We start from the raw sequence: 21,871 nt of genomic DNA on the forward strand, positions 1-21,871 counted from the left end.
GAGCGATCTCCTACACTGGCCGTACACCACTGGTGATCGTCGAGGGGACACTGTATAGTGCACGGTACATCCAAACCGTCATCGAACCCATCGTTCTACCATTCCTAGACCGGCAAGGGAACTTGCTGTTCCAACAGGACAATGCACGTCCGCATGTATCCCGTGCCACCCAACGTGCTCTAGAAGGTGTAAGTCAACTACCCTGGCCAGCAAGATCTCCGGATCTGTCCCCCATTGAGCATGTTTGGGACTGGATGAAGCGTCGTCTCACGCGGTCTGCACGTCCAGCACGAACGCTGGTCCAACTGAGGCGCCAGGTGGAAATGGCATGGCAAGCCGTTCCACAGGACTACATCCAGCATCTGTACGATCGTCTCCATGGGAGAATAGCAGCCTGCATTGCTGCGAAAGGTGGATATACACTGTACTAGTGCCGACATTGTGCATGCTCTGTTGCCTGTGTCTATGTGCCTGTGGTTCTGTCAGTGTGATCATGTGATGTATCTGACCCCAGGAATGTGTCAATAAAGTTTCCCCTTCCTGGGACAATGAATTCACGGTGTTCTTATTTCAATTTCCAGGAGTGTATATTCTATTAAATACAAAACGTCTAAATGTTCAGCACTATACAAATGCCAGTACACCTTCTTAAGACTGACTGTAGTGACTGTAGGTGGAAGCGTGGGATGTGCACGCTTAGATGATTCAAGTAGAGAAGGCTCGTCAGTGCAAAAACAAACAGATGGCTGAGAGAGCAGATACATTCACACGCGCCACTAACCAGATGGTGTCACACCTGTCGAGAATCGCACCAGAGGTACAATGAGCTGTGGTGGAGTGCTGTTGGCGTGGTTACTATGCAACTTACTTGATGGGCATCAATACACCGTTATATTAACGTACAATACTTGAGAAACAATGTCATTCACACACTCCGAGTTCCTTATCACTCAGTACTAGACTAAATTACCGGCCTAGTGATAAGCAGCCTATGTACCTCACCGACTACACATCTTCGTGTTACAAGAAAAAAGAGAAATATACCAAGGGACACAAAATATGAATCCGGATAAACCGGAAATCCGGATTACTGAGGACCAAATAAACGAGGTTCTTATTTACAAATTTCGAACTTCTTATTAACTTTAATACTGTATCCCCTCAACATTATAACACCTTTATCAGTCATGTATTGAATTAGGATTTAAACATTCTACTTAGTTCGTTTGTACGATATATTCAGTAAATATACTTACATTTCTATACATTGTAAAGACTTTTAACTCTCGCTGTAGTGTAACTCATCAAACTTCCACACTTCCTTTCTAACTAGAACAAATGTTTGCAACAATATTAACGACAGCAATTTCAAATTTATTCGTTACTCACAGCACATGTTTTTATGTATCCTAGCGGCTGGTGATGTTGCCACATAACTGTCATCCATGAGGGTCCTGGGCATATTTTTAGCTGTTAGTGGGTCCTGGATGTCATGAGAGCTCAAAACAATTACTGTTTTACGTAATAAAATTCATCTGGTTCTTCCTGATTCTAAAAGTATACACTTCATGTGTGCCTTTCGTTGTTGTATGATTCAGTATCGACGCTAATGCTCTCTTGATGAGATATGAGCCGATTGCTCGTTTTTATCCACTGTGCCCTTTCGTATTTCATTTCAGCGATTAATTTATTTGTTTATCAACGTAGTAAGTAGTACAAAGCTAATCCAGAATCTAAACTGCACTTAAATTCTGTTTGAACTGTTTAATAGTCAGTGTCCGCTGTCTGAACGTCAAATTTCAGATTAACACACTGCGCGTGGTTGCGTTATTTTACAGGAATTTTATTATTGTGAGTGGGAAGTACTAGATAGTGTTGAAGAAATCCAAAGCATATTGTTCGAAGAGCATATTATTATTAGAAATTTACCTGTACCAATAGGTGCAGCCAAAGCAGCATTTGTGATGCTGTAATTAACTCATAGATAACGATATTTGTCTATTGTAGTTTTGTATTCCAATCAGAATTTTGAGAGCATCAAAGCCTCATTTCAGCGTGAGAGGGGTAAAATCAATAGATGATATTGAACTGAAAGCCTTCATGAGTCTCTTGTTTTTAATTGTTGTTAACAAAAGTAACAGATAAAGCCTGGAAGATCTGTGTGGAACTGATGGTGATGGCATTGAAAAATTTCACCTCGCAAATGAACATAAAACGTTTCAAATTTATTCTGGAGAGCCTTAGAATTTACAGTCGCGCTATTCGTGATGAAAGGAGACAATTAGACAAGCTAACAGCTATTCGGGAAATATTTACTGTGTTTGTACGCAACTACCACAAATCTTACACCCTTGGAGAAAATGTTACAGTAGACAAGAAGCTGGAAGGATTCTGTGGAAGGTACAGTTTTCGCCAATATGTATCAATCAAACCAAACGAGTATGGATTCTGAAGTGTGGATTCTTAAGTATTTTACTTGTACAATTTGGAAATATACGCCGTGTTGCAACCAGAAGGATTTACCAACTGAGCAATAAACATTTTGATGTTGTTCTGTGACTGTGTAAACCTATATATCAGTCAGGTCGAAATGTGAAAGCGGACAACTGGTTTACTAGTACTGGAATGATAATAGAGCTATGAAGGGAGAATTTTTCTTTGGTTGGCATGATGAAGAAAAACAAGCGTGGAGATTTCTCTAGAGTTTGCTATCAGTAAAAGAAGGGATGCCCACATTTCCTTTTTTGGCTTCCACAAGACTGAACTCTAGTTTCATCCGTACCTAAAAAGGGGACGTGTGTGATCCAGGCATCACGTTTGCATGAAGATAATTCGATAGATGCTGACATTGTAGATAAACGGAAGCCATCCACCGTAAATTTTACAATAGCGTTAAGTGTGGTATTTTCACAGCGGATAAGCCGAATGCTTTGTACAACGCTGCAAGAAATGTGCGCCGCTGGTCAATGGTTGTATTTTTGTAATGATCAGTACCGTTGGAATCTATGCACAAGTGATTTATTGTGGCAACAGTAAGAATTGTATCAGAAGGAAAGGGTTCCTGAATCAGCTATGTTATACAATGTTGTTTTCTTCGCTAAATTCTGCATAAATATTGAAATTTTTTACAAAGAACTCTAGAACTATGGCGTACCTGTCAAGAACTGTGCAAGAAATATACATTTCTGAAAAAAAGGGTGCCAACTTCACAGTAAGTGAAAAGTTTTTCTCTTTAAATTGCAATTATCTCGTAAACTATTAGCTGCACAAAAAAATGTTACTTAGGTTTTCGAAAGAACTCTTGGAGTTCTGTTCAGAACTGTGCTCAGAACTGTTGTAGTTATTTACAATTTGCGAAAATTGACGAAGAATGTTTTCGATACGTAAATTTTTTCGAATATTGTTTTCGTCGCTAAATTCTGCAGAACTATTGAAATTTTGTACAAAGAACTCTAGAACTATGCCATATCTATCAAGAACTCTGAAAAAAATATATATTTCTGAAAAAAAGGGTGCCAGCTTCACAGTAGGAGCTCTTATGGAATTCTTAATTAAGTTGCAATTACCTCTTAAACTATTACCTGCACAAAAAAATTTCGATAGGATTTTCGATAGAACTTTTCACGTGGTGTCCAGAACTGTCATGAGAACTGTTGTACGAATATATTTATATTTTCCGTAAAGAAAGTGTCTCCCATATTAAATCAATTTATCTCAAACCATTATCGCCATAGAAAAATGTTGTTTGGGATTTTCGATAGAGCTCTTGGGGTTCTGTTCAGAACTGTCCTCAGAACTGTTGTACAAGTTTAATTTTTGCGAAAATTGACAAAAAATATTTTCGATACGAAAAATTTTTCGAATATTGTTGTTTTCTTCGCTAAATGCTGCAGAACTATTGAAATTTTGTACAAAGAACTCTAGAACTATGCCATATCTATCAAGAACTCTGAAAAAAATGTATATTTCAGGAAAAAGGGGTGCTAACTTCACACGACTCGCTTTCACTCACTGCGCTCGCCTCCTTCCGGGAAGGTCCCAGACTCGCCCTGTCTCGGCCGAGTGCAGCCGCCGCTTAAAAGCGAGCGAAACGCAGGCTGAGGAGAAAACATCCGTCCCCTCACAGATGAAATTCCCCACACGTGCAGGTAATCCAAAGTACATCACCGATTCTTGCCTCGTATTCCGTAACGGAGCTAAAATAACAAATATAACACGGTGGTAATGTAGGAAGTGATCAGACGGATGTGTTAGCTGACACCAACTTTGTAAAATACTGCCAAAGACGCTTCTCGCAAAGAGGTCTAAATAATTGTTTCAAAAATATCCAACGATAATCTGTTGTAATTTATCGGGAAAGTACTTGCGGAACAACACTGGCTTACTTATGTCTCTACAAACCTTTGTTTATTGTGAATGGTCCAAATGTGTGCGAAATCTTATGGGACTTAACTGCTAAGGTCATCAGTCCCTAAGCTTACACACTACTTAAACTAAATTATCCTAAGGACAAACACACACACACCCATGCCCGAGGGAGGACTCGAACCTCCGCCGGGACCAGCCGCACAGTCCATGACTGTTTATTACATTTCTATATCGAATATTGTAGTAATATACACTGAAGAGCCAACCTGGAAACACGCAGAAGATACGCAGCACGACGTGGCATTGACACGAGTAATGTCTCAAGTAGTGCTGGAGGGAACTGAAATCATGAATCTGGCAAAAAATGGTTCAAATGGCTCTGAGGACTATGGGACTTAACTTCTGACGTCATCAGTCACCAAGAACTTAGAACTACCTAAACCTAACTAACCTAAGGACACCACACACCACACACGTTCATGCCCAAGGCAGGATTCGAACCTGCGACCATAGCGGTCGCGCGGTTCCAGACTGTAGCGCCTAGAACCGTTCGGCCACTCCGGCCGGCTGAATCTTGCAGGGCTGTCCATAAATCCTTAACAGTACGAGGGGTTGAGATCTCTTCTGAACAGCACGTTGCAAGGCATCCAGCATATGCTCAATAATGTTCGTGTCTGGTGCAATTTGGTGGCCAGCGGAAGTGTTTAAACTCAGAAGAGTGCTCCTGGAGCCGCTCTGTAGCAATTCTGGACGTGTGGGGTGCCGCATTGTGCTGCTGGAATTGACCAAGTCGGTGTTGACGGGCCCAGGCGAGGCGTGAAGCATTGTGTCGTGCAGTCATCAGGGGTACTCGAGTGGGCTTTCGACTCTGAAAGCTCACATCGATGATGTTTCGTTCAATGGTTCGCACATTGACAGTTGTTGCTGGCCCAGCATTGAAATCTGCAGCAATTTCCGGAAGCCTTGCAATTCTATCGCGTTGAACGATTCTTTTCAGTCGTCGTTGATCCCGTTCTTGCGAAGTCTTTTTTCCGGACTCATCCACGTCGGAGATTTGATGCTTTACTGGATTCCTGATTATCACAGTAAACTCGTGAAATGGTCGCACGGGAAAGCACCCTTTCGTCGCTACATCGGATATGCTGTGTCCCATCGCTCGTGCGCCATCTATAACGCCAAGTCCTAACTCACTTAAATCTTGATAACCTGCCGTTGTAGCGGCAGTAACCGATCTAACAACTCCGCCAGATACTTGTTTTCTTATACCGGCGTTGCCGACCGAAGCGCCGTATCGTACCCGTTTACATAACTCTATATTTGAATACACGCGACTATACCAGTTTCCTTTGCGCTTCAGTGTATTCCTTTGGTCCGGGAAGTGGCGAAGCTGAGTCAAATAATGATGTATTTTTGTACAGCTTTCAGCCAATCGAAGAGGGGACAGTTGCGCATCACTACGGGAGTCCAGTCGAGATCGGGGCATTTCGTGTGAAGAGCTTAAGGGATCGGGTTTTGGAAGGAGAGAGACCTGGATGTGGCAACGAGCGGTATTCGACGATGCAGGTGTTTGATTCTGGGCGCTGTATGGCCCCTCCCATACTTAAAACTTCTCAACGGACTGTATGTGTCGAGAGGTCTGAACGTGCTCCAGAGTAGGACTGCTGCTTCTTCCACTTGTTTTACGTAACTGAGGATAGACACAGTATGAGTTACTATTCTTTGAATCGTGTGATAATCTGTAAATCATCATCTTGGACTCTGAACTGTTTTGAGCTGGTGAGTATATCCTGTATTGCTTATCTTTGATTACAGTTTAGTTCGTGGATGTGGCTACCATTATCGTAACGCTCTCAAAAAAACATTACTGCATTTGATGAGGGTAATTTTTGTCTGTATTTCAAGTGCATATCGTTGGACCACTTCCCGTTTACTTGAGATGTTCTTTCTTGAATAACAATTATTCAGTACAATTCTGTCGTCTACGTCAATTACAGGCTTGAGAACAGAACCCTTGTTATTAAATTATTCGTTTAACTTTTATAAACGAGACGTGAATGTGTGAGTTTCTTGAGTTATCGTCAAAACAGTGCGTCGCACATATAGCATGTGCGTCTTCCGTCGTCTGTCTGTCAGCCAGCCCCCCCCCCCCCCCCCCCTCCCAAGAGAACGAGGCTTTGTAACCACGTCATACCGTAGGCGAAAGATTGTCTGCTGCATAAGAAACGACCAGACAGTAGCTGTAGTTTATTCAGCATCATCGAGGGAAGCGGATAAACTTGTGCCACGTAATAAGCTTTGCATAAAACGTATGTATCCAGTATTCGGACTTTCTGGAGCAGAGTAAGAGAACGCCTTTCATGCTCTAGTATCGCGCCCTGAATTTTTTCCGTATCACACTACAGGTTGAGCGTCGCCACTTTGAGTGGACAACGATCAATTATGATAACGAGAGACGTGTGCCGATCCACCGCAGTAGCCCATGGAACAACTGCGTCATCAAAACCTTGCAAAGTAAGAAGCCTGCATTTACCTTCATTAAGTAGTGCACCTGAACGCCGACAATAATCATCCCTTACAGCCTTCCGTCGAGGTATCTCCGCAGAATTGCGGAGTAGAACCATCACATCATCTACGTATGCACCAACAGCTATAGTCCCTCCGGAAATCGTCCAACCTTTCAACTGGGATGCTAAGCTCCGAAGTAGGGGCTCCAGAGACAACACCAAGTCATTGACAGCGGGCTTCCTTGGGGCACTTCCCGACGGATATTTATCGGGGGTGTCAGTTGGCCATTAACAACCACCGAAGCTGAAATACCTGTAAACAAAGTTGACAGCACTCGCCGTATGTCAGCAGTAAAACCAACTGCCTCCAGAATCCGAAGCAAGAGGTCGTGATTAACACTACCAAATGCCTTATCAATGCCTAGGAAAGCAAGGGCACAAGGGACGAACGTCACAGCAGCAACCGAAACCACTTCACGACACTCGACTATAGGAGTAAGAATGGTACGACCAGATACGCAGCTTGATGTTTGGCAACGATCATCTCCATCAGAGCCGACATCCTCACTTCAGTCTTATAATCAAAGTTTAACAAAGTAATTGGGCATAAACTATCAGGGGAAGCCACTCCAGAGCGTTTCTGGATTTAAACAATTTTTCGCATTTTGAACAAGGTCTGCACTACTCTACCCTGTAACACTTCATTCAAAAGAGACTTAAAAGTAGTATCCAACAGCGGCCAAAAGCGCACTGAAAAGTCCATCCAGACCTGGAAAACCACCGATCAGTGACATTTTAAGATACAAAAGTGGCATTCTGAAATCGTGGACTGGCAACGATGACCTCACCAGTAAGAGCGGATTCCCCAACACAGCAGACTTAAAAGTCGGCAGCCGAATGGTTCTGACGTGCTCGCAGCAATACCTCCACAGTTTGTGGACTTCTGATCCGCGAAAAAGCACTCGGAATCGCCAAGGAGTTGGGTCTTGATGATTTTAAGGCATCTGTAGGGTGGTTTGACAAATTTAGGAGTAGACACATCATCTCTTTTCTAACCGTGTGTGGCGAGTCCAGTCCAGTGGACGAAAACACCGCGTCAGACTGGCAAAAAAGGATAACAGGAATTTGTGAGGGTTATGAAGAAAGAGGTGTTTTCAACTGTGACGAGATTGGTCTTTCCTTCAGAACTCTTCCGAGCAAAACGTGGGCCCTAAAGGTGAAAACTGTTCAGGAAGTAAAATTTCAAAAGAACGACTCACTGCTCTACTGTGTGTTAATAAAACGGGCGAATGTGACGAGCCTTTAATTATTGGCGACACCGCGAAGGGTACTGACTTGAGTAAACTGAACATGCTCTCGGATGATTTGAGCAATAATTGACTGAATGGTTGCAGGCATTTGATGGGAGAATGGACAGACAAAGAAGGTAAGCAATTTTTTGGATAATGCCCTTCCCACTGAAATGCTGCACTAAAAAATATGAAAACAATCTTCTTGCCACCAAGTCCAAGTCCACGTAGCCAGCCACTGGACCAGGACATTATTCAGAACTTCAAAGCGTTTTGCAGGCACAAAGTGCTGAGACACATTTCGTCTCGAATGCATGGCGTTGAACCTGGATATGAACTTGGAAAATCTATAACCGTACTGGATGCAATTCTGTGAATTTCTTCAACCTTACAAACCAGTAACATCCACCACACTCAGCAGCTGTTTCAAGAAGGTGGGCTTCGTTTTTGATGGCCGTGCTTCAGCGACTGACGACGGTGTCCGAGAAAGCAACCTCAAGTGACACGAGCCTAGAGTTCACACTTTAGCAGAGGAATTTGGTGGACCAGAGGGACATGCCAATATCGATGATGCACTGTTCACAGAAAGTACATCAACTACCATAAATGAATTCGTACAAGAGCTTCAGTGACACTGTCGAGAACCGACACCAAAGTCAAGATGAAGATGTAATGCAATCGCACTTTACTCCACTAACAAGTAAGCAGGCGGTGGAAGATGTAAGAAAATTGAAACACCACTTTTTAGTGAGAAGTGATGAAAAGGACTCAGTTAACATTAATATTTGAAACACATATTGAAGATATTTATAAATAACTACCTGGTTCAGAAAAAAATATGCGATAGTTTCAAACCAACCTTCCAGAATGCATTAAAGAAATTTTAGTATGTCTGTGGCGATATGCTAATGTAGTACTGTACTTAAATAAAGGTCTTATTCAACTGTAGAGCCCTTTCCTGTCTACAAAACATTGAATGCACTGTATTCTATACTTTTTTTATCCTTTTCTCAATAGCGGACACTCCTTAAAGCGGATATTTTCGCCATAGGGATTTATTGCTATCAAATGAACAAATCATTGAGAAATTTGTAGATTGATTTCTATCAAATGAACAAAAATGTAGGCATCAAAAATGTGTAGACCATTTACGTACTGTATCACGCACATTGCTAGTAACTTTGTACATACCTGAACACATATCTTTCAAAAGCTTTGACTTGGTTAGTAGGGTTCTAGGCGCTACAGTCTGGAACCGCGCGACCGCTACGGTCGCAGGTTCGAATCCGGCCTAGGGCATGTATGTGTGTGATGTCCTTAGGTTAGTTAGGTTTAGGTAGTTCTAAGTTCTAGGGGACTGATGACCACAGCAGTTAAGTCCCATAGTGCTCAGAGCCATTTGAAACATTTTTTTGGTTAGTAGCAGACTGTATAACTCCTTGCAGATAAGGTCTTCAGAATGACGTTTAACTATTACAATTGCTCCAATAGTTTCAGCGGAAAAACGGTTCTTCTCATTAATCCAAAGGGAACTCACAACTGAAAATACTCTTTCCACAACAGCAGTTGTGACTGGTGTAGCAAGAGCAAAACTCACAAGCGTCTCTCTATTTTTACATGAAGTACCTGTACTTTTAAGGGGATGGAATACATCACACTATCTCTTAGCTGTTTCCAAATTAGCTTCTTCCCATTCCTCAAGTTTCTGCGACACAATGTTGTTCACACATCCTATCTGAAATGTTGCACATCAGTCTACTGTCTTCAGAATTATCAGAAAATTTAAAAATTCAGCCCAAGAAACAGAATTTTTTAGCGTTATACAATGAAATGATTTCAGAGGTTGAATGAAGAACTCCATTTTTCCAAATAAGTCAGTTGAGTGTCTTAAAATAAAGTAAAAATACTTCCTTTCCCAAGTTAAATAAAAATGAAAAAAATATTGAAGTTTGAAATTTACCAAACTTCCTGTTAATGGTTTTTTTCCTTAAGCACACTGAAATCGTGGTTATTTGCAACTTTTGGATTGAATTTAAAAACATTTTGAATTGACATTGTGTGAAATGAAGCCAAATAAGTGACTGTGGGTTTTCGAAAAATTGTTTCAGCAACGAAGGACACCTGCCCTGAGATAGAAAATAAGATTTCCAAGGTTCATACATATCAACTCCTCTTAAAAACTACTCTGAACAATGTCAACAATCTAGTTTTTATACTACCTATAACTTTTTTTGTATTCAGTGTCAACGAAATCACAGAATTATTTCAGTTCACCCATGTCACAATACTGAAGAAATTAATTCACTGTTGTTTCTGTGTCAGTGGGAAGATCTTATTTCTGCACTTGATCTCCAGCGTGTTCCACATGGACTGCACAACGGGTGCCTTCCATGCTCACCTCGAGAACACTGTTCAGTTAGGAACAGACAATGTTTGTTCCACCCATCTTGTGGCCACCAAAGGTGGTATTACAATTACCTGCACAAAACGTGACAATCGTGTCAACTATATTTTTAATTTTTAAAATATGAACGCTATATCCTAGCTAATAATCCTGCCATTTCTCCGCCGGTGTTCGGAAGACAGATTACTTTGCACTGAACACTTTTCGCAGGAACGAAATATGTAGCTAGGATCAGTAATAACTTTAAGCTTTCGTGATTTCGTGCATCAACCATGACAGACACACACTTAGCATTTTTAAAACGTTCACTAAAATCGACTCCTACATTGTCTTAGAACATTCAAATTTCTTCTCAAACTGCCCTCTGACGAGAACAGTGGTTCTGTCCATTGAACGGAAAGAACAATTGTGCTTTGTGGTATGGAAGCCAAACAGGACTTCTTCCGCAGCGATACGTTTCTGTTCCTCTATTTGTAGTATGTGACATAAATTTCAGTTTGATACGTCAAACTGTCCCACAGAAAAAGACTCTACAAAGAACGAAATGAAAAACGACTAACAGATAAAAGAAAAACCAAAGTACTTTATCGGGCTATGTAATTACAGATTAAAAACTCTCCGTTACTTTCCTTTAATGGCACCGTGACGCATTGTTTCTTTCCAAGTCTCATGTCTTCATTGTTATAGGTCAACACAAAGAACGCTACTTCTCTTGGCTGTGCGTCATTTCGACTGTCAAAACGTGTCACATAAGTGGCCGTAAGTTTTCCCTGGCTTCACCTACAAGCACAGAACTTCTCCACTGCTAACATTTTCAACTTGATACGCCAAAAGTCTACCTCTCTTTGTAGTTCATTCGCACTTAAAAAGAAAGTTATGCTGCTAGAAATTCTCGCAGAAACAGCGATCAGTCGCTTCTTTTTCTTTATGTGTTGCGTTTTGTCGACACGTCCCCCATGTTCAATGAAAAATACTGAACGACAGAGCGTACATTGTACCTTCTTATAGTCGTGGTTTACTTCGACAGGGAACTCTCCTTTCATGGTTTTAGAGGAAGAACACTTTCTTCTCCTCGTATTAACGGGCACGAGTTTCCCTCACATGCAACAAACAACAGACAATGGAGGGCACTAAAGCGAGCTTGCTGAACCCTGTGTTGCAACTGCCGGCTACTTCCAACTTTTGTCCCTAACAGTCTGAAGACATAGTGTCAGTTGCATCTGCGCGCCTCCCCCCGTCGGAGGTTCGAGTCCTGCCACGGGCATGGGTGTGTGTGTCGTCCTTGGCGTAACTTAGTGTAAGTTGGATTAAGTAGTGTGTAAGCTTAGGGACCGATGAGCTCAGCAGTTTGGTCCCATAGGAACTTAACACCACTACCTCGGTTGCATCTACTACAAATTTGTCAAACAACAGTGAATAGCTAATCCGTAACTATGAATACAATTGAACATTGATAGCACTTTAACGTTCTTTAACGACAACTTGTTACACCCGTCCTTCACTTCTGGGGTAGCAAATGATCGAGACGAATCACGAAGCTCGCGCATAAGTCACTGGCAGGGAGAACGAGGACGGAAAATCATCTGTACACACCCGTCCTCAACCCGTGACCAAAATACAGCAACTTCTTTCCCTCTTTGCGTTCACCGGAAGCGGTATTTGGTAATCGGTTCACGAAACCCGGTTTTGGGAGCCCCATGTAGGAGGGGGTTTGTGTCAGCAGCTGTATAGCGCGGGACGAGATGAACGGCCTGTGGCGTGGATGGGACGCTGGCTGTAGAGTGCTGCAACGGTCAGTGTTTGACCCGTCACGGGCTCGCCTGTTGACGGGGGGACCGAGCCGCTCGTGTCCGGCCCCACACGCCTCGGCTCGGCCACGTACTCGCCCCGTGTCTGTTGTCCGGATACCGGACACGCGGATAACCGAGCATGACCGATCACCGCTGACGTCTCACCTCGCCTCGCCCCGGCTCGCTACATTGCACTGTACAAATCCAACGCCTCTCTGTCTCTGTCTCTGTCTCTCTCTCTCTCTCTCTCTCTCACACACACACACACACACAATGTGTTTATCTCTATCTCTCTCTTTTAATACAAAAGTAACGCTTCCAAGAACGGGTACGTGGCACATCAACATTCATGCAGCACTTGTTAAGTTAAATGATATTTCAGTACGGTCGAGGATAGAAGACGAGTTTCATTTCCGAACAGAAGATATATTTTTCCTTTCATTAACAGGAAACATTCAAAAAGTGCTGTCCCTCTAATGTAGAAGACAACCATCATCATAAAGAAAGCATACAAAGAACATTAAACATTTACAGACGTAACTTGTCATACTTTTCATTTGTTTGTTACAGAAACAAAATTAAAGTTATTGCTGAAACTTACTGGCAGATTAAAACTGTGTGCCCGACCGAGACTCGAACTCGGGACCTTTGCTGTGAGTACCGGCCGTGAGTCGTGCTTCGGTAGCTCAGTTGGTAGAGCAGTTGCCCGCGGAAGGCAAAGGTCCCGAGTTCGAGTCTCGGTCGGGCACACAGTTTTAATCTGCCAGGAAGTTTTATATCAGTGCACACTCCGCTGCAGAGTGAAAATCTCATTCTCTATAGTTATTGTTGATCACCAGTAAATCACTAACGCGTTCCGGATTTAATTGGCGTGGCCATATTTTAGTAACATGCCAGCTTTACTAAAGCATCTTTCACTAGGTGCGCTTGTTGCTAGGATACATAAAATACGTCTTGCAACTGCAGCCAGGCCTGGCAGATCTGTTTCATGTCTGTTCCACCACTTTAAGATGTCATCATCATCATCTCCGGGGTGCATTAAAATGCAGAGGTCTACTTCATCTGCTGCGGATGATCTGTTGTTCCTCCATTCCTTGAAACGATATCTCTTTCTGGCTTGTGATGACAAAGTACTTGAAGGATCTATGATAATAAACAAAAGAAACAAGTAATACAGAACTGATGTGGAAATCATCGAAACGTTCCCGTAAAAACGAGGTGTTTTACGTACATTGCCACCCTGGTCGGAGACAAAAACAAAACTGTGCGACATGTCAGGCGAAATGTCCCAATCAGTCATCCTACCTTCAATTTCTTTCATAATATTTACTCCCGCCCTCTTAACGTCCGGGAATTTTGTTGCAAATGAAACATTGTTCACAAGAGACCAGTCTGTGTTAATGTAATGTGTTGTAAGCGTTAAATAGTGCACCTGATTACGCGAATCAGTCTACATAAGAACTGTCGTAGCACATGTCTTATTAATAACTTCCGCAATAACAGAAGGGATTATGCTGCTTCTTATTGCATCAGCTTGTTCTTTGACATGTCTGCTTATAGTAGAGGGATGTGGTATGACATCTGCCACGTTATCTTTTCCATAATGCGCACCTAGATGCATTAATTCTTGGCCTAGTTCTCTGAAACCTTCACCGGAAACAGCCTTAAAAGGACTGATATCTTTAGCACATATTGCAAGACACTTTGCTGTAGTACTATTTTTTATTATTGCTGGTGTCCCTCAGGGAGCTGTATCTTTCTGAGGTTTCTTACAACTATGTTTCTTTAGATGAGTGGTTCCCCACTCGAAACACAATAATGTTGAGCAGTTTATGCTTGATACGTACCCAGTAGATGCACTGTTTTCGTCTACAACCAACAGAAATGTACTCCATACTTGACTTTTTAGACCTTCCCGTTTCTTCAATGTGTAAACATTGGTTTCAATCTTATGTCTTACTGCACTGGCTTCCTCGCGCTGCATGATTACAGAGAGAGACACACTACAAATGAGAAGCCCGTACTGGCTGCAGTCTCACACGGATAATGACACGTGTAATGTGTTTGGAGTTACGTGCTACGTATCCGGTCACGGCTTCTATGCTCGGTCACTACAACTAGTGCGGGCAGCCCATCCAGTTAGGGTGTGCTCGCCCCATCTCTTATTTTGTGCTCGCCTACTCGGTCATGCAGGACTCTAGCAGGCTGCCCGGCCGTGCCGACACCGACGTAGACGCCTCGCCCGCGCTGCCGCAGCCGTTCCCTCGCCTGCCGCGGGCCGAGCTGGCAACGCCGCCCCGTGACGTCAGAGCTGGGTGGGGGCAGCCTCGCGCCCCGGCTGTCTGGCGGCCCAGTTGTGAGGGAGCGGCCGAGGCGAGAGGAGCGTGCGACCTGCCTTCAGAGCTTCTGCAAATCTCTCTTCTCGGCGAGAACACCAGAGAAAGGTAAGGCGGCCTGCTGCTGGTTACTGGAATTTCTGGACGCTGCCCATGTTCTGCACGCTTTTGGGTGGTTTGTCGCGTAACTCAATAAGGGCAACGTCAAGGAACTGCTCTTGTCTAATATATTGTCTTACTTTTAAAAATCACGATGGGTACGAACAAAGGGATGGCGAACAGGGTGTTAGGTTGCTTTGAGTGTTCAGTAATTTATTCCTGCTTATTTATCGCCTTCCCTTTTAACCGGTCAAAACTTGAGCGAGAATAAAGTAGAACGGATGAAAAATACCGCCACATTCAGTCGGGTAGTATTTCCATGCGCCAGTGTAGATTTCTCCAGAATTCTCGTACCAAAGGTATTTAATATGAAAACTTCGCATTCTTGGTTATGTTCGTAGGACGCAAGTTTTCGAAAACCATGAAGTTCGGCACTTGTGACTGGGTGAGTTCTATGGCGGCACGGCGTCTTCTGCCACTGGTTCCAGCAGCCGTGGTTCTCTGTCACACTGGACCGCCAGCCTGGAACCGGAGGTCGGCTACAGGTTGCCTAGCTAGCGGTTTGCACGGATGACAAAAATTTGTTTTTCAATATTTCGCTTACCTTTGCCGACTTTAAACATCTAAAATGTTGTCCTACCGTACTCATTTAGAGGTATAATCTGACATTACGGGTTTCACACAGGTAACTTGGTGTGTCTCGAGGTGACGTATTTCATGGCGGTGAAATACGCGGACGTTATTCAGCCAGTCTTTCAGAATGACGGCAGTTATTCACACACACACACACACACACGTGAAGTAGCACATATTCGCCGGTTATGCAGTCACCTTCGGCATCAGACTTAACGTTTTAGTTTATTACTTCATTGCAACTGACTCTATATTGCCAACAGTTTGCTGACATTATCCACGCACCCCATACGAAGTGTTGGCAAAATTACGTCGTTGTACAGATATTACGTCACACACGCTTAGCCGCGCGAAAAACTGGCTTTTGTTTTGGCGACTTGGAAAACACGTTAAGAATAATTTCAAACTATCCCTAAACTACTTCTCGCCTACAGGCTTAACATCAAGTCTTACACACGTTAATTCGTCTGCAAAGTAATCAGGCGTCGGAAGTTTTGCGCATGGGCATTCCGAATACTGTGTAATCCACTCGCGGATCACAACACGTGGCGGCGTGCCGACGTGCTTCTGGCTATGAAACGCAGCACTCGCGTTCATTTCACTACTTTTACGATTCTGAGCAGTTGAGGTTGTGATGCGCGAGCGATCTGTTTCTTTGCTTAATATCCGGGTTAGACTGAGGCGAAGATTTGATTAGTAGTTGGCGAATTCTTGAGAATTTATCGTAATGTTTGTGCCTCTTGAAGTAAACCTTTCGTATTGTTGTTTATCGTTCTGTGACGTCACGTCTCATAGTTTGAGATTACTAATGAAAGGGAAGCGATAACACACCACAATTTTTCTGCACTACACGACACTGCAGCGCTTCGTCTGTCCGTTCTCGTGTTAATATTTGTCTGATAAGAGGGCCTGGTGTGCCGACAAAGCAACGCATCGGCGATCTCTTTGAGACGCGTCGTGTTCTGCGTGGCTTGTCGTGCTTGCGCATCAATCGCATCGTAAGTGACGAAAGAATGAATATTACCGATTGTGAAACTGTCACCAACTTCTGTACTTGAGGTTCAAATGACACGATTAAAGTGCAGTGTAAATTTTTGTGTGCAGGCTATTGACGACGGTAGAGTAGAGATTTAATTTCTGATTTCCAGTGCAATAGTATCGAACGTGCAGGTAGATTTCTGTTGTGACTTTCCGTCAGAGGAGTGAATCACGTCAGAATGAGAACATTTGTAGAGAGATTTGCTTATTATATTTGACTGAAACTTATAGTAAATACTTCATTTAGCCACTTACTGTTAATGAAGCCTTACCCATTATCGATGTTAAGTCTCTGTTTCGGAATTACGGGCTGGCACTAACGTCTTACTGACGCAGTGCTGAAAATGTGTATCAGTTAGAGTGCACATCGTCATAGAACGCAAATTTCAGTACCACAACTATATAATTTTCAATTTGGACAATCGGTGTGTTGATGTACCGGTTTTCGAAGTTGTTTTCTTCCCTGTCGCAGGGACAGGATGATTTGATAAAAGTCGCACGAATTCTGTGAATAATAATTACCCAGATATCGGTGCTCTAAATTGCTTTCACTCTTTTGACGTTGAAGTTTGTGTGGTGGTTTTCGTATTTTGACTGGTCTATCAGAAAATATGCAACGCAATTGATGCACACCGTATTAAAGACCTCTCCATAACGTCTCGTGTGTAGCAAGATTAGTTGTGTCAAGTGTGGGGAAATGTGACGTTGACGGATGAACAGTAGCTGCAGCAAAAAAACAGTTCAATAAAAAGGCCGCCAGTTAATGACGAATGTGTGGAATCCACGCTTTGAATCACTCGTCGATTGTCCATAATAAGGGACTAAGATCACTTACGTCTTAAGAGAGTGTACAGTGTTTCTTGGTGCTTTTAATTCTTTAGGTGTTTTGTCCACGGGCAAAGTGTGTGACAGTTGCGTACATTTCCTCAGTGCGGTGCTTGACGCGGTACTTGGGCCGGCAGTAGCCGCGAGTCAGGTGGAGACGGTGGCGAGGCTGAGGTAGCAGGTGCTCCACCACTGGGTGGCCACACTCAGACGTTCAGACACCCTCGGAGGTGCGGCGTGGGCCGACAGCTGTCGTAGGGCCGCGAAGCTCGGTAGCTATACTGATGCGTCAATGGGGAACGGATTTACACTGGAAAGAAATTATTTCCAATTTTGGAAATGTTTCTACAAGTAATGGATTGGGAACGGAACGTGGGCAGCAAGGGCGAAACAAGCTGAGAAAGGCAGAATGTTGATTTTATTATTAACCGCCACTTGCACAATTTCCTTCAGTATGAGCACCGGAGACTTCGGCGAGGTGTTGCACAGCGACAGATTCGCACCTGGTAACCAAAATTGGAACAAATATTTTCCAGCGCAGACTGGTATCGCATTAACGCGTTAGCATATGTACCAAGTTGCGTTGCCATACGATAATTACAGACCACGGTGGACATCGGCGAGTAGGTGCATTTTACTTCCGACCAGCCGCCTCTGTCGAAGAAAAAAGCGATTGGCGAAAATTTCGCTGTCGCCTGTGTAGCCTGTTTGGTCATAAACCATTCAGTAGTCAGTCAGTTAAAAGGAATCTACAGTTGTCTGACTTCCGTCGTGTGTTTCATTTCTGTTAAAGCACCAACTCTCGGTACGTTCTGTAAATACCCGTATCTTCAGTACAGGCGGCTGTCTGAACTGGAGTAGGTCGCAGCTACCGACACCGGACTTCTTCATTGACTCGTGGCGTAATGATGTGCTGTGTGATGTCACACACACTTACGGACACAATAGAACGCAGTGATGTTCTCATAGCTGCCATATTTTTTGTAATGTATGCTGTGGTGGAAAAGTCTGCATAGCCCGAGGTCTAGGCTAGGCTGACAGGTTACAGTATCGTTGTAAGTTACTGGAGCCAAAGAAATGCAATGTTATAGTAACAAGAAATCTTGCTGCGGCACGTATTTTACGCATGTTAGATTTCGAAGAGTGTTCTATGTCCATTTTGTTGTCATGGGTCGAAATAAGTTGGAATCGACACTATTTTTCACTAGTGTGCACCGTTCGTCCCCAGTGTAAAGGCACGCCGGCCGGCGTGGCCGTGTGGTTCTGGGCGCATCAGTCTGGAACCGCGTGACCGCTACGGTCGCAGGTTCGAATCCTGCCTCGGGCACGGGCGTGTGTGATGTCCTTAGGTTAGTTAGGTTTAAGTAGTTCTAAGTTCTAGGGGACTGATGGCCTAAGCTGTCAAGTCCTACAGTGCTCAGAGCCATTTCATTTTGAACAAGACGCGCGCAGCGTGTGCACGAAGAGGCGTCGGTGCAGCCAGCCAGCCCCGCACGCCTCTGACACGTGAGCACGGCACCCCGGCGGAGTCCCCACGTCCCAGGCGAGTACAGTAGAGGTGGGCAAACGGAAGCACGTGCCTGTTTCGAAACAAATAAAACAATACAATGTAATGTTTCGATACGCAGTTTCGAAACAGTTTGTGTTTTGTAGTCGTGTAGACCTAACATTGTCATCTTGAATGTGTACTGTATAAATATTTCCATATAAACACAAATGAGATGTGAGAGTGCTAATTAAATCGCAGAAAGTATGAAACTTCCACTTAGGTGTCTTGACAGTTTTATATTTCCTGCAGCAAATGCGTTGCTTTCGTGTCGTGTGACTTTTATACATTCCAACTGGCTGAGGACAGAGTCGGTATCTTTGACATAGCAGATTTTCCCAAACTCGTTTCCCTGTATTGCAGCTCTTAATTTTGATAGTTTTAAGAGTGAAAATATCTATGGGCTCTTGAAAAGGCATATCATGAGATGTAATTTATTGAGATAGCGTTCTGGGAAGCGAGGCACTGAAACAACATTTATGAGTGTGCCACTCACTCTTTTCTTACAGTTAAATTTACCATTGTTTGTCTCACAGAGCAGGCCTGCGAAGTGACTGACCCACACAGATCAAAAAATTGCCATAACAGACCGGAGCATATAACGCAGTGGTCAAATATGGCAGTTTTTCATCAAACATTAGTCAGCTGGGTACAGCTCATAATATGTAACCTGATAGAACTGGAAAACATGTTAAAACATTTCAAGGTAACTGAAATGCAGAGATCGGTATGTTTCCTTGAAGTATAAAATCCAGACTAAGATTTAAATAATTCGTACAGGCAGGTACAGATTCCATCCTCAAGTTTAGCAGTTACTGTATTAATGGCCTCGTTGCTCTAATCGGAGTTTTTAAGTCTCAGACAATGACTGTGTAAACCTTTGCTTAATAAGACAACTTTTGGCAAGGTTACATTTCTTTCGCTGCTAATTTCTGTTGTGACTTGCACTAAAGGAAATAGTATTTCATAAGATTTTTCAATGCCTGACCGTTGGACGGTTTTGTTTGTAAATCCGCACTGAAGATGGCGAGGGTGTAAAGGCTATTTGATTTTCAAAAACGTTACATACAAGGAATTCCATCTCGTAGGGCAATCCTGTTTCGGCGTTAAAATAGGGACGCCCATTTCCTTCCGAATATTGTGTAATTTCTCAAATGCTTGAGGACTTCTTTTGAAAAATTCCGTTATTGACTTCACGTTTGCTCTTGTCTCAGTAATTGGTTCAAGGCTTACTTCCACAGTTAAATTCAGTGTATGTGCAAAACAAGCTACATGCCACCATTTGCACATCATCACTGCCTCCACCGTATTAGATGTATTATCTGTAGTGCAAGCTATAATTTTATTGGTAATACCCAAAGCTGATATCACATTTTGTAATTCACTGCAAATGTTTTTAGCTGTATGCTTGTTATGGAATTTAAAACTAGATATCAAATATGACTTAAGATTGCAGTTTTCATTAATGAAGTGAGCAGTCACTGCAATATAATTCTCATTGTTCACAGATGTCCATCCATCAGTCGTAATGCAGATGTAGGATGTAGCTTGCACTGCACATCGTACTCGTGTTAGGGTGTTGTCGAACACTTGAGAGAGTAAACTGTTGGAGACGGTTTTTCTACTGGGGGTAAATAGTTTTCATTTATAAATAAGTCACTTTTCTAAAGTCTTCACTCTCAACTATTCTTTAACAACACGTCTCAACATCTATTCGTCTATTTTGCCTCGTTTGGATGAAGGTACTGCTCTTATTGCAAATCCAGCCATCTCTGTGTACCACACCTACCCAGAACTGAATCGGCAGATTCCTGAACAATTGCTGTGGGAGTTTAACTGGCTTCGTCACTTTCCAGATTCATAAAAACTGGTTTCGACCGAGTTTCACTTAAATTGACTGTTTGATGCTAATGCCCCAAAAGTCTGTTTAAGCAAGAGGTTGAACTATTGAACGACAACACTGCCGAACGTTTCCTCAGGATTCATCCTCTTAAAATAATCCCACACAGTGCTTCATAACGCCATAGCTGAAGACAGCAGAACCACCACGAACGGAACTGGAGGTGGGAGCAAACTGCAGAAAAACGGATACGTTTCTGGGATTCCCACATTCCGTTAGTACGGGTAATATACCCATCCAGCTAGTTTCCATGCACATAAAGGAAATCATTGTGGAGAATAGGCACATTAACTATACTCACAAATAACGCCACGTAATTCGAATATATAACGTGAAAAATTTTCGTCCCTCAAGGTGTTTCGAACCATTACGATATAAATTCATCCCGCTTCCCAGCCCTTCCCGTTCACCAGAACACCACCAGTGATACATCAAGCAGCTTGCTTGCAATTATACCTACATATTATTTACGTATATGTCTTAAAACTGCCACTCCACGCCTTTTTTATTCAATATATTGTAGGCTTACTTGCGTTTTTCGATATCATTACTGTAAATGAACAGAGAAGCGTATGTTATAAAAGATGTGTAATTTAACTGAGTGATTTTCACACATTTATTATTTTGAATGTGAATAGTGTGCGTTATTTTATTGTTTGGTTAGTGTTTATAAAGTATATATTACGCCATTACGGAACCGGGCAGTCAGCTAGAAACGAAGTTTTACTGTCTGAAGTCTTACGCTTCATGCTCTTGTTCGTGAAAAAGATTTCGACACTCTTGAAAGTGTTTCATGAAGTGATATGCAATATGTGTTTCATTATCTGTGCCCGAATCTCATCCGACACAGAGCGGAATGAAACATCACTGTTTCTATAAAATTATTCCGTTCCACGCTTAAGTGGAGAGAAACAGCGTTATTTTGAAACAACGATACAGTTTTTGTGTCTGGCTCGAGATCGAATCTGGTTCCGTTATTCGAGACAGGGCAGAATGAAACACCACTGTTTCGAAACACAGAACCACAGCCGTTTCGAAACACTGAAACAGTTCCACGTATCGATACACTGTACCGAAACATAGAAACAGTGGCCAAGTCTAGAGTACAGATCGGGCTGTTCCGTCCACGGTTTTGTTTC

General features: G+C 42.9%; 1 non-coding gene across 1 annotated transcript; it reads left to right on the plus strand.

Annotated features, from left to right (window-relative positions):
• Positions 1-13,029: 13,029 nt before the first annotated feature.
• On the plus strand, positions 13,030-13,104 carry Trnap-cgg (transfer RNA proline (anticodon CGG)). Its single transcript has one exon. It is a non-coding gene; the product is annotated as a tRNA-Pro (tRNA).
• Positions 13,105-21,871: the final 8,767 nt, after the last annotated feature.

Source organism: Schistocerca nitens, chromosome 11 (genome assembly GCF_023898315.1).
Source record: "Schistocerca nitens isolate TAMUIC-IGC-003100 chromosome 11, iqSchNite1.1, whole genome shotgun sequence".
Taxonomy (NCBI): domain Eukaryota; kingdom Metazoa; phylum Arthropoda; class Insecta; order Orthoptera; family Acrididae; genus Schistocerca; species Schistocerca nitens.